The sequence below is a fragment of the Lycorma delicatula genome, chromosome 12 (genome assembly GCF_047948215.1).
Source record: "Lycorma delicatula isolate Av1 chromosome 12, ASM4794821v1, whole genome shotgun sequence".
Taxonomy (NCBI): Eukaryota; Metazoa; Arthropoda; class Insecta; order Hemiptera; family Fulgoridae; genus Lycorma; species Lycorma delicatula.
Genome location: NC_134466.1, coordinates 34,243,543 through 34,253,718, shown reverse-complemented (window position 1 = coordinate 34,253,718; position 10,176 = coordinate 34,243,543).

Genomic DNA, 10,176 nt, shown 5'->3' with positions numbered 1-10,176 from the left:
TAAGCGGGAGAAAAATATTGTATTTTTGAAAAGTTCAATTAAATTTTAAATCTTCTTAAGACCAATGAGATAAATACAAAAAGGTGGCCCCAATCATTAAGAATAATATTGCTAATATAATAAAATCACGCTGCTTTATACTTAAAGGCTTTACTTGTCATTATTGTACACATTTAACGAATATTATGTTTTTAAACATTTTAATTACTTTTCCAGCGAGTGTAGAATAGTTACATTATAGGGGGAAATGTATGGTGATTTTGTGAAAAATGGGATATCACGTTTTTTTGCAAACCTTTACGACAAAAATTATTTGCAAATTACCCCAAAAAATATTTAAAAAAATCAATCAGCACCATCACTTAACCTTGAAATATATTTTTTTGCTATAATATCCCTTCGGTTTATATATGTTTTTAAAAATATTTTGAAAGTTTATACATCACATATAGAGCTATCAAAAGATTTATACATATTTCTGTAAATTATGGACTCCGGACATAAAATGCATAAACATATTTTGAATTTTTTTTTCTTATTTAGTTCCTTTATTGAAAGGGATGTTAAATTCAGAAAACATTACTTAAGCGAATTTGTTAATCCAAATTTATATATGAATACTTCTAGAACAATTTTTCTTATAATTTATTCTCTACCACAAAATAAATAAATATAATATATATATATATATATATATATATTGCTTTTTGTTTTTTGGCTATAACTCTTAATTTTTATTATTACTTTTTTTTTGTATCTTTCTTCGTCACTTAAAGGGCTATCAAAATTAAAGAAGTTTTGGGCTCTGCATTATATTCCAGATCCAATATGAAAAGTTTGTTTTCATTACTTTCATAAATGCTTTACTTTTTAAATATTTTTAAGCAATTCTTTTCTAAATTAATCCATTTTTTATTTCCTTGTAAGAAGTAAAGGAAGCATTGTGATCACTAAAAACTCGGTTTTTAGATTTCAACGGAAATATCCATTTTGACCATCCCGGAATCCAATTTGACTAGTTTCGGCGTGACGTCTGTACGTATGTATCTCGCATAACTCAAAAATGATAAGCCGTAGGATGTTGAAATTTTGGATTTAGGACTGTTGCAACATCTAGTTGTCCACCTCCCTTTTTTTTGCAATCAACTGAACCAAAAGTATCCAAAAAAAGCCTAAAATCCAAAAAATCTGAATTTTGGAATTTTTCTTAACTGCAGTAATAAGCTCTCAATGCGAGCTTTTCAATTGTAAATCATAAATGGTACTTATTTTCATTAGTTTCGAAGTTATAGCCAAATGAAATTCTAATTAATGAAATATTTTATCTTATAAGGAGAAGGCATATCGGTTCATATCCGATTTCATCTCCTTTTTTTAAATTTAAATATATTGATTTATTAATAGTTATTAACCGCTGGTTGTAAAATAAAATTACAATAAATAATAATTCTATAATAACCATAAAATAAAATATCAGAAGTTATTTATGAATAAAATTTGATGTACTTTTCATTTTAAATAAAATTTGTATATTTAATTTAATAGGCGTATATAGAAGTCACGTGATGTCCACATCAGATTTTTTATCAGGGATCACTTCTTTAAAAATAAATTTTTCTTAGAGAGTAAAGAAACCTTTAAAATCAAGACTGTTTTTATTCGTAATTTGAAAATTTTTATGGTTAAATCTTATCTTGGTAATTATGACTTGACCGGGGTAGCTGGTACGTCTCGCAAAAGTTTCCAGTTTTTTCTTTTCATAACTAGCATGTTGTTTAATTTATTCTAGTCTTGACCGCTGCAATACCCCTTTTTTAAGTGTAAATTTTGTATAAACGTTACTGAAATATTTTTCTGTATTTGATTTACAATTGTTTAGGGATTGTTATTAAAAAAATATATAGGAAAAAAGGGTTTTCTGTAAAACTGACAAAATTTGGCTAAATCTCTTTACATTTATTCGCTTTAATTTCTACAGGATGTATTTTAATATAAGATAAAAATACAGTTCTTTTAATAAGAATTAGAAATGTCTGTCTTAATAAATTACTTTTTTTCTTCGGTTATTTAAAAAAAAAATTCTAAAGCTTAAGAGAAAATCGTATACTTCATCCCCTTTCTTCCATAAACCTAATATTAATATAATTAATCCACAATTTAAACTCAATCTTTTTTTTTTCAATAATTTATTTACGTCTTAATAACGTTAATGATTATTTAATATAATGCAGCTGGGGATAGAATTATATTAAATCCCAGCTTTATTTTATAACTTTACTACATTTGCTGATTGAAAAATTTGCACCGATTAATCTACTAATAAATTTATTATATTTTTAGATTAATTAGTTATAATTATTTATAAATTAATTTGTACTACTTATAAAAAGTGGCGAGAATAAAATTAAAATCACTCGAAAAAATAAAATAATTATTACTTAATATCATTTCTTTTTAGAAAAATAAATGGAAGGGTTTTTTAAATCCGGCTCTATCTATAAAAAATAATAAATCGATTATTTTCTGATAGTTTACTTTACCGTCTAGACAGCGCTGTAGCCGAGATACAATTATTGTAATTAGTCCAGTTTAGGGCATATGCGGTTTTCACCGGATCTTGACGTTTTGACACCAAAAGCAAAAATTAAAAAAAAACCGGATGGAAATTTTCCGGATGTTAATGTTCGTATGTACATGTGTTCGGTATTGGCCTATAAATCATCTTATATCTCCCGAACTACTGGACCGATTTTGATCAAACTCGGTCAGATTCTATACATGGAGCATTGATGCTATTAAATTTTCAACTTAAAAGGTCAAGGGGGTAAGGCTGTAGAAAAAGGTCACCCTCAGTATCTTGAGATTTCACCTAATTAAGGTAATATTTTTCTTAGGTTCATTTGTTAATTAAAAAATAACAATATTACCAAAAAGAAAATTTTACAAAATCCCAACCCACCCGAACAAATGCTGTTGTAGTCGTCTGCTATGTTGTTACGTCAGAGGTGATCGGTAGAATTAAATAAATTAATAATTTAAATTTTAAAAAAGTAACCCGGTCTGGCTGGTTTTCAAACTCGATCGCCCAGTTGACTCGGTACCTGTTCGTTAAGCCTCGCGGCTATACCAGTCTGCCGACCGTATAAGCAAAATCTGTTTTATATAAGGTGTGAAATTACATTGGTTTAGTTAGTACCGCCGCACCAGCGCAAATTAAATTATTGGCACGCGTTTTAGTGAAAATCATTAAATTAAAAACATTAAAAAATATTGTATTTAAATAAAATTATAAATATTTTTTTTTAAATTTTGTATGTACTTGTGTGCAATCCGTGCACCAGAAACAACCCGTCACACGGCCAAAGCCACCTTTCAGTAAAGTCCTTTTTATGCGTACATAATACAATTTATTGCAAATTATTAAAACTGAACTTTGTTAATGTCATAGATCAGACCGTTATTCAAACAATTCTCTAAGAGGAAAAAACGATAAGTACCTGTTTTATTACTTAATAAAACTTACTACTTAATTACTTAATTTACTACTTAATAAAACTTGGGATAGATTTAAAATTAAATCTATCCGAAATTTACTCCCGTGTAAAGTGTTAAAATTATTCTAAAATATTTTCTAATAGCTGTTTTCTCATTAACCTCCTACAGTTTGCCTTTTTATTAGACTAACTATTTGGTAATTTCAGACAAATATTTTTATAACAATAGCCAACAATAAGAAAAGTTATATCCGAGGTAAATCTTTAATGAACGTGTAGAAATTCCTAGAAGGTGCAAAGACCTATTAATGTTTGTTATATATGTTTTAATGTTTGTAAATATACATCACATTCTATAATAAAAATAAAATATAAAAACGTTAAAATGAAATTATTAACAATATTTGAGAACGTTTAAATATTTTGACAGAGATTTTTAAGAAGTATCAATTTTAGATGACATAATCCACAGAAGGAGGGGATTTAATACGAGACATAAATCAGCTAATAAAAATAACATAGCCAATTCAAAAATGACAATCAACTCGTGCTAGGCTTACAAAATAAATTGAGAAGTAAAGGTGTATCCTATTTCTTTCTTTACTGATCCAAATATACTGTTGCATATATTAACATGTCAAACCTTCCGTAAAACAAATGATGCTAAGCTTTTAGTCTAAGTAACATCTTCTTACTTCGATTACTACAATAACTGCCCCTTAATTTACCATTCTCAGACAAAGCAACAATGAATTTATTTTCTGTTTCTTTAGATTTGAGAACAGTTGTACGTTTTACAAATGCGTCAGGGTTATAAAAAAAACATTTTCAGATAATTTTTGCAATAATTACTTGCAGATGCTAAACCTTTTGTAAAAATATAGTATTCTAACTATTAATAAAGATATTTCAGTTAAAAAATAATTACTTGTTGAAAAAGATTAATTCAAAATCCACATTGACTGACATCAGATGGTAAATTCATTTATATGTAACGGATGATGTAGACCGTTGTAATTCATATATGTTATGATATATTTCAATTCATCATAGTCGAATGTATATTAACTAGACAAGATCATACACATTATTTTGTCATAAAAGACAAGTTTATATTTAAAATTAATGCATCATACCGTAAGAGATATAATTATATTAGTAATACCAAGGGAGAATTAAAATAAATCTTTTTTGGAGCAGAAACACCTAAGAATGGCTTTTTTGTTATTTATTAACTTAAAACTAAATGGGAATAATATGGGTATACCAGAAATTTAATAAAATAATCGATTTTATAAACAATTTGATTTATTAACATAAAATACAAGTAAATCAATAATTTAAAAAAAAGAAGTGACCTTGCTTATGATATGAAGGAATATTGTTTCTTTTTTTTATGCACATATCGTTCTCAGAGTTAGATATACATTGAAAAATTTTGAATTTTCTTAGGAAATATAAAAATCTATTAATAAAACATTAAAATATTTCAAATAATTTTATTTAATCATGTGTGGAGAATAATCAAGTGACAAGTCCGTAGCGGTTTATTTCATGATATTTTAGGAATCATAATTTTTTTTATGTAGTTGCATATCTCTTCATGACAAAATAATGTGTAAAATCTTTTCTAGCCGAGATACGTTTGATAATTAAGAGTTGAAAAATATCACAATAATAGAAAAAATAACGGTCGACATCAACCGTTACAGTCGCACATAAACCTATTGGCATCTCCTACGTCAGTGTCAAAGTGCATTTGGAATTAATTTTTTGCTACGATTAATGTGTTTTTAATTTAAATATCTTTATTATTAGTTAAAATATTATATTTTCACGAAATATTTAGCATCTGCAAGTAATTATTGCAAAAGCATATTTCTTAAAATTTTCAGTTTGGGCACGGAACCATAATATTAAGAATACAAAATTAAGAATATAATTTTAATAATATATTTATTACAATTAGAATGTCTATAAAATTAACTAAATTGAAAAAAAAAATTAAGTAATATAAAATAACGTTAGACGGTTGGAAATATACAATGAATAATTTGAGTGAAGAATGAAATACGATAAAATAATCGTACAATAAAAAAGAAAAAAATATATACAAAAAAGAAATAAATAAGCTGTGAAATTGAATAAGCGATGTCAGAAGATGGAAAAATTTTAAATTCAAATGTAACAATTTAGAAAAAAAAACCCTCTCATTCATTCACCTGCCTTTTATTTAAAATTCTATTTCTTACCATTAGTATATTTTATAATATCAAATGAATGTTAAAAATTGAGTATATTTATTCTTTATTTTTCTGCCTGAATTTAGACTCCATTGACACACACACATATATATATATATATATATATACATACAAATATTCATATATACACACTTGCGTACATTCATACACACACACACACACACACACACACACACACACACACACACACACAACAGTGTAACAATCATATACATAAGCATTTATGTGTATTACTATTAACATAAAAATCGAATAATAATCATACAAAATTTATAAAAAAAGAAATTAACATGAAATGGAAATTAATGTATATCATTATTTAAAATACATTTATCCTACCTATATATTAATATATAGGTAGAAAAATATTTCGAAAAGATCGTATAATAAAATACATTTTCCTACCTGAAAAAAGAAAAGGGATGAAGTTGGTAAATCCTTTTCCCTTGAATCAGTAATCTAGACATAAATATTTCATAACGTTCAATCTCTTATTTTATCACACATTCACATATTTTTCTTCTTTTTATTTTGATTTTTATCTGATTTTATCCTTGCATGATGTTAGGATACGATGATGTGGTTGGAAAAAAAATGACTCGCATCATAGATTTATGATCATAGACATATACAAAGTAAAACAAACGCTAACGCGCGCAATATTTACCTCTAAAAATCAGTAAAAGTTTTAACAAGGATAACATCGTACTCGTTAAGCTGTAATTAAAAAGGGAAAATAATAAACAATGAAGTTTGCTAATGCATCATAACATAATTTTACATTATAATTTTTACGCGACTACTACAGAAGAGTGATGTTACTATTTAGTGTACTTATCTCTAATTTCCCAAGAGGTGTTATAACTTTCAAGAAATATTTAAAAAAAAAAAAATCATTATATGATGCTGCATATATTGCAATTCGAACAAAACAATCGGCAACAACATTCTTCAAATATCCCAGAAGATATACTAACATACACACAACCATAAGCACCAAAACGTTTAATTTACCAAGCCTCTGAATACATTACGAGTGATTCGCGAAAAATGTAATAAAATTTCAGGTTATGTTCTATTTGTGAAAATAAAATTCGTATAAAGAAGTTCACTTAAAATAGAATCGTTTTTCGTAATTATGTTTATATGAATTATCTTCTTTATTTTCACCAGTAAAACATTGCCTGCAGGTTAGTTATATACTTCGCGAATCATTCGGTAAAAATATTGGCAATTTAAATTTTATCTAGTTAAAACAATTTCTTCTTTTAATATCCAGATTCAAAGTTTTATGACAAAAATATAATTGATAGTATTATTATATGAGCTAAATTTGAATGAAAAATAATAAATCTGGAGGAATTTTGAAATTTGACTAAAAACTGTTATTTTTGAGTTACAGAATTGTTTTGCTAAAAAATTTTATAAGGTAAATATTTTAAAAGAGATCAAAATCTATGCAAATTCTTTCCACTTATCCTCAGTCAAAACACAACCTTTCTATATCTCCTTAACCCCTATAAGATTCTGACGTAGAATGGTTATTATTTTTTTTAATGGATACGCTCTTGTATCTATTAAATTGCTTTGTTTCATATTTTATCACAACGTCAATGGTTGTTCTTTAAACTCACTGAACACTGATATAAATTGCTCTTAACTATTATCAACCGATTAAATATTTTTTTAATGGTATAAAAAATATTTATTGACATGAAAAAGAAAATTAACTTCCTCATAAAAAAAGATGGTGCGTGGAGTTATTTGTTTGTCGTATATGCTCACATCTTTATTTTAGCTGCTACTGAAGCAGAGCGGACCAATTGTGGTGTGCCAAGCGGCTGCAAACGACGACTCTCTCCCGCTAGACGCATTCCGTTGTCAATTAATTCACAAATTATTTAATTTATTTCCTAAGCGTAGATTATTTTTAATTACGTTTTATATTTACATTTGTATTTACTTATTATTATTATTTATTAATTTTATTAATAAAAGAAAGGGATTATTAGTTAATATTTAGCAATAAAAACGGGATTCTTTATTTAGCGGGAAAGTCGTTGGCGCGCATCCGGCCAGCGCCTCAAGTGGTCCACCTTGCGCCAATAGCAGCAACTGGACTGGCAACCAACACAACCTCATACGAACACACACAAGACTAAACTAAAAAGAGTCTAATCCAATTTTCTGTTATCAATATGGTTAACGTTTAAAATTATATTTCTATTAAATTCTATATCTACTCACACCTTAAGCCTATTTTAAATATAAAAACTCCAAAATATTCAGAAAAATATTCTCTACACTCTAATTTATTTTTTTATATATTTATTTTATAAACTTAATATTTCACAAACATGAGTATATAAACTCATCGAGGATCCAAGGTGCTCCACACCCTGGCTAGACGGTCGGGCGAGCGAAGCGAGCCTTGACTAGCTAGTTATAAGTTATATTAAATACACAAACTGATAAATACATGGTCCAATTTTTATAAAATAGTGTGGGAGAATTGAACTGGATGAACAGTGTATTGATTCACACACTAACCAAAAATCTTTAGGTAAATACGTAGGTTGGTATGAAAGAGAAAGAAGCGTAAGAAATAGAAGGTGATAAAAGTGGAGTATAAAAAAGTGTTAGGTATAAAAAGAAGAGAACAGGAAGTTTTATGAAATAAAGAGAAAATATAGTGCTACATTTTCAGAAAAAAACAAAATTAAGTAAATATAAAATATAAGAAAATAAATGTTGAAATACTTTCGATGTCAGCACAAAAGATGATGACTTTTTAAAGACTTTTTTTTAATTTATAGTACACACTACATCAGATATTCCATGAGAATGTTAAAACTATATATTATAATATTGAACAACCAGTAATGAGATTTTTCTGCATGTACTCGTACGTATAATGCACACATCTAAATAAATTCAATTGTTTTAATAGAAATGAAGACCTATATTTGAGAATAAATCAACGTTAAGTGTAACAACAGTTTTGTTTTACTTATTAATTTTAAAATATTACGCTTTGTTACTTTAAAATATCATCATTATTACCACGCGTATCGTCAGAAGGATAATTAAAGGAATGAACAATAAATATGAGAATAGAAACTCTAAAATGAAAAAACTTTTTTGATAAAATTATTTTTAAGTTCAAATAAAATCAAGATTTAAGATTATTGTTAGGTGAGTAATTCAATTTAAAATTAAATACGATCAGAACGAAATGAAATATGACAAAAAGGAAGATAATGGGAATTAAATATTACGCTATTTCCCTGTACAAATATTAAAATATATGGTGTATGATCCAAATTTGGAGTGTAGCACCTTATAATATTAAAATTTGGGGAAAAGACAAAAAAAATATTAGATATTTTTTTGTCACAGAAAGATGTTGAAAATTTAGGAAAATTTATAAAATACAGATTAAAGAGGTTTTAGGACGTATAGAAGACTAAGGAAATTTCTATTAGAATCTTGTATTATAACGGTTTGCCGTATGTGTAAAACCGTGTTACATTGATTCAAAACTGTAGAGAAAAATAAAGGTACTGGTATAAAAAAACAGACGATTCAGAATAAAGATTAGTAATTATGTAAAACTTAAAATATTGTCAGTTGATAAACAGTTAAAATATAACTGAAATTGTTAAAGAGAATTGAAAGAATGATGTAGTCTGACAATTTTGTGCGTGTTTTCATTTCCTTCATTAATTAAATTATAAATAATTTTTATTATTAAGTCAAATCGTTAGGAATAGGCAAAAGATTGTTAAACTGCATAATTTTTGCAATCCACTTTTAATAACTTCAGCTGTTTATCAAACAATTTTTAAATTGAGGAGTAATTTTTTTTCCTAATAAACTTAACATTTTAATAAATAAAAAATAACTCAATTGAACTAATATTTACAGATCTCTTAATAATTAAACTAATTTCAAATATTGTTTTTTTCTTTTTTTGTTTTTTTTTTTTTTAATTTTGTGGGCTCCTTTACTCTATGAGAAAAATTTAGTAAAAGCCTTTCTATAAAGAACTAATCCTAAACAAAAATAATTAAAAAAAAAAAAAAAAATTAAAAATATTGAAAAAATAAAGTGTAACTTATATCATTCACATGAAAAGATTGCTTATTATTTTGGGTCAGGGATACATTATTGGGGCCAAAACTCCTTAAACTTAATTGCCCTTAACGTGATAAAGAAATAAATATAAAACAGGATATTTCTAGTGTGGGGGGAAATGTTTTAAAATAACTTTAAAAAAATATTAATTTATAGGTTAAGCTTAACAAATTTGCTTAGGTAAAGTTTTCTCTAAATCTTACATTGTCTCTAATAAAGGCTAGAACAAGAGAACAAGAACATATGTAAAAATTAAGAGAAAAAAATCTTTCTGTGATTAA